We start from the raw sequence: 5,088 nt of genomic DNA, 5'->3' as shown, positions 1-5,088 counted from the left end.
ACAAACCCCTAAAATTATAAACCGAAGTATTTAAACCTCGGGTCGTTCTCCCTAGGAATTGTAACAAAGTGTCTTGTTATTGGTTATGAGATATGTTTGGGGTTTTTGATAAGAGACATGAAAGATAAATGGCAATGAATTAAACTAATAGCTAAAAAGGCCTTGGCAAAGGTTGGTGGTCAAGGATATCTATCCTAATCACTAACCACAACATGAGAATTGGCAAGGACCAACCCCACTAAGTTAACCCCTAACTAATAGTAGAGGAAAGTCAAGTGAGCTATGTCAAATCCAAGTCCATAAGTCCTAGTTCTCCACCAAATTAATTAGTGAGATCTAGAGTTAATGGCTCCCAACCGTCAATCACTTGGACATTAGTAACTCAAGAGTTCCTAAGTTACCTTCCCAAGCCAAGAGCACTAAAATCTACTCTAAAATCTAACCAAGCATTTTATCAAACACTTGGAAGGCATAAAAGGAAAGAATAGTAAAATTGCAAGGAATGTAAATCTACACTACTCAATTACAAGGAATTAAACAACAACAAATCAAATCAACAATAAAAGAACATGAATCAAATATTGCATTGAAAGAGAGATAGAAGAACAAAAGTGCATCAACATAAAAGTAGAAAATTACATGAATTAAATGCTAAAATAGAGAGAGGAAAGGTAGAAGAAGAAGAATTGCAAAAGGAAAAGTAAATCAAAGCATGAAATTAACCTAGATCTAAGAATTCCTAATCTAGATCTAACCTACTCCTAATTCTAGAGAGAAGAGAGAGCTTCTCTCTCTAGAAACTAACTAAAGCATGTGAAAACTAAAATAAAACTAAACTAATGACTAGATGTCTTATCTCCATTCAATCTTTGTGTCAAATAGCATCATAAATGAGTTGGATTGGGCCCACAAGGCTTTAGAATTCGCTGGCCACATATTGCTTTAAGTGGATCATATGGCAGCAATGACGCGTGCGCATACAGTACGCGTTTGCGTCACTATACGTATAACAACTATGGCAAATCTTATATCGTTTCGAAGTTTCGGATGTTTTCTTTCCAACGCAACTAGAACCACATCATTTGGACCTGTGTAGCTCAAGTTATGGTCAATTAAGTGCAAAGAGGTCAGCTTGACAGCTTTTCGATTCCCTCATTTCTTCATGAGTTCTCCATTTTTACATGCTTTTCCTTCATTCCCTTGATCCAATCTTTGCCTCCTAAAGCTAAAATCACTTAACAAACATATCAAGACACCTAATGGAATCAAAGGTAAATTAGATTTAGTTATTCTAAGTCCTAAAAAGTATGTGTTCACTCTTAAGCACAATTAAAGGAGAATTTACAAAACCATGCTATTTCATTGGATAAATGGGAGAAAGGTTGACAAAATGCTCTAAATTCATCACAAGAAAAATCCTACAAATGGGGTTTATCAAGTTCTTCACAAACCATAAGCTCCCACATTTGATTTTCCTTGTGAGATCCGGGATCCCACACTTTGTTTTGACACCCGTCCTTGAATTGGTCATCATTATTCCATCCGGGTGGCATGGCCTTGGAATTCTCAAAGAAGCTTCCAAACAACTTCCTAGACCCATGCAATTTGATTCTCCACAAACCATTACTATGCAACTTTGAGCATGCAACCATCATGAACTTAGAGTGATGTTTACAACCATTACACAACTCTCTTCTACTTTTAACTCCACAAAGAGCTCTAAGTTGACCATCATTTTCAATCAAACCATATTCAAGTGAGAAAGTAAAGCTTAGGGATAAGAATTTTACCCACTTGAATGTTGTGTAGGATGGTGTCTTAGGAAGGAGTGGTTCTAATGATCTTGCAAGCTCCACTCCCTTGTGCTCTTCCTTGACTATCTCTACCTCTTCGCAAGCTTCTTCAATTTCAACCATTTCCCTTTTATCACTTGGCTTGGTGTTGTCTTCAAGAACTTCATCTTGTCCAATTGGAGGTGGTTCAATTTTGGATAGGAATTCATTCATGAATGAATTCATCTCTTGATCAACCCCTTTATATTCTTCAATCTTGATATACACCATGCCAACATTTTCCCTTTGGTAGCTCTCTTCCGTTTTCCTCTTGGTAGCTTTCTTCCGATTCACTCTCTCCTTCATTGCTCACCAAGGGTTTGGGAGGTTGTGTACATTCTTCTATAATTTCAACTTCATGTCCAATGGGAGAGGATTCCATTGTAGATAAGAATTCATCCATGATTGAATCCATCTCTTGATAAGTCTCTTCCAAGTCTCCAACGATGATATGCCTTGGAGGTTGCACACCCTCCTCAACATCAATATCAAGATTCTTGGAAGAGTGCTTCATGATGCTACATTCCCATGGACTTTCAACATCTCCTAAATCTTCAACCACTTCTTCATTTTCTTCAATGATCATAGGCTCCTCCAATTGTTCTAATACAAAATAACATCCCTCATTTTCCACCGAAGTTTCCAATCCTTCCTTCTTGCTATGATCTTCAATTGATTCTTCACATGTGGTTATGAAAGTACCTTGAGTGTTCAAGCATTGGTAGGCTAAAGTATGCACTACCTTGGTCAAGTTAGTCACAAACTCTAGGGTGTTCTTTTCCATATCAGCTTGTCCTTGAAGTAGCAAGGTAAGAGAATCATTTATTGGGGCTTGGGGTGGATAGGGAGGTTCAATATTTTGGAAAAAGAGTTCATAGTAGGAAGGTGATTCTTCTTGGTACGGGTATGGAGATGGTGAGTATTGAGGTGGTTCTTCATAGTAGTCATGATAAGGTTGCGGTGGTTCTAAAGGTTCTTGCTTATAATAGTCATAAGAATATGGTATGGGTGATTGGTCATGTGATGGATATGGATCATAGGAAGGTGTTTGGTAATGAGAGGCTTGTGAGAATGGTTGAGGTTCATGTTGAGGATAAGAGTTATAGGCATATGATGGTGGTAGTTGATTTTCACATAAAGTTTCACCATAGCCATTGAATTGACATGCATTAGGATAGAAATTATACCTATACGCATCCGAAAGTTGTTGCCAATAGGAGTGATCAATTCCTTGAGGCTCCTCCCATCTTTGGTGGTTCTATCCTTGATGAATGTGGTCATTTAAATTCACATTTTCTACAACACAATTAAAACCAAACTCATATCCAAGGTGAGAATTCATAATGAAAAAATAAAATAAAACTAACAAAAACTAGTAGACAAGCAAAAGACAAACTTATTCACACTATTCACATATATACAATAACAAATAACATAACACCATTGTAATTCCCCGACAACGGCGCCATTTTGATGATTTGGACTTTTGTGTGGCTTAGAATTCACAAATGAAAGCTCGTTGCAAGTACAGTTTCCAAACCGACAAAGAATCCTTTCATACAAAAGATTGTTTGTCACTAAAAACAAACCCCTAAATTTATAAACTGAAGTATTGAACCTCGGGTCGTTCTCCCTAGGAATTGCAAACAAGTGTTCTTATTATTGGTTATGAGTTGTATATTTTGGGGTTTTGGATAAGAAACATGAAAAGTAAATGAAAATGAAATTCAAATAACAAAAGGTCTTGGCAAGGGTTAGTGGTCAAGGATCTCTATCCCTATCACTAACCACAACATGAGAATTGGCAAGGATCAATCCCATTAAGTCATTCTCTAACTAATAAAGAAAAGTCAAATGAGCTATGTCAATCCAAGTCCATAAGTCCTAGTTCTCCACCAATTCAATTAGTGAGATCTAAAGTTAATGGCTTCCAATCGTCAATCACTTGGACAATAGGAACTCAAGAGTTTCTAAGTTACCTCCCCAAGCCAAGAGCATTAAAATCTACTCGAACATCTTCTCAAGCATTTTGACAAACACTTGGAAGGCAAAAGAATAAAGCATAGTAAATCAACAACAAGAGTAAAATCTAACAACAACTAATTGCAAACAATTAACAACAACAACTAAAAGAAGCACAATTATTATGAATTACCTCAACTTGAATTGAAAGAAAAGAGAAGGAACAAGATTAGATCTATGGTGCACGAAATTGTAAATCACACTTTTCACAACTCCGCACAACTAACCAGCAAGTGCACTGGATCGTCCAAGTAATACCTTACATGGTAAGGGTCGATCCCACAGGGATTGTTGGCTTGAAGCAGCTATGGTTATTTTGTAAATCTTAGTCAGAAAATTAATGATGAGAGTGATTGTATTTATAAAAAATAAATAACATAAAATAAATGGTGCTTGTGATTTAGTAATGAGAAACAGGTTGAGGTTCCGGAGATGCTCTGTCATCTGAGTCTCTGCTTTCCTACTATCTTCTTCTCCAAACACGCATGGCTTCCGTCCATGGCAACTTGTATGATCCTCTCGGATAAAAAATACCAGGCGCTGTCACCGCAAGGCTAATCATCTGTCGGTTCTCACTAGCGTCGGAATAGGACCATTATCCTTTTGCACACTATCACTGCGCCCAACATTCGTAAGTTTGAAGCTCGTCAAAGTCATCCCCTTCCAGATCCTACTCGGAATACCACAGACAAGGTTTAGACTTTTTGGATCTCAGAAATGTTGTCAAATGGTTCTAGCCTCTACCACGAAGGTTCTAATCTCACAGACTCGGTCCGTGGATCAGAGACCCAAGAGATACACACTTAAGCTGTCGCCCAATGACTACGTTGAGCTCAAATAGAACGGGACTGATTGTCAGGCACGCGTTCATAGAATTGAGAATAATGATGAGTGTCACAGATCATCATTTTCTCCAGATTAAAGTACGAATGAGTATCTTAGAATAGAATCAAGCGTGATTGAATAGAAAACAGTAGTAATTGCATTAATCCATTGAAACACAGCAGAGTTTTGATGCCAAGGCATCTTAGGCTAGTTTCACTAGCCTTTTTCTTTTATTTTTAGTTGTTTTATGCATTTTCTTGAGCCTTAAGTAATCATTTTGGGCCAATTAGTCATGCTTGTCTTAAATCATTCAACATGAAGATTTTGATGCAAATTCCATGAGTTTTTAGTTATATTCCTTGAATGCTATGAATGGAAGAATTCTCATGAAATTTTGTAAGACTTTGAT

The sequence above is a fragment of the Arachis ipaensis genome, chromosome B08 (genome assembly GCF_000816755.2).
Source record: "Arachis ipaensis cultivar K30076 chromosome B08, Araip1.1, whole genome shotgun sequence".
NCBI classification, from domain to species: domain Eukaryota; kingdom Viridiplantae; phylum Streptophyta; class Magnoliopsida; order Fabales; family Fabaceae; genus Arachis; species Arachis ipaensis.
Note: the sequence above shows the minus strand (reverse complement) of the source record.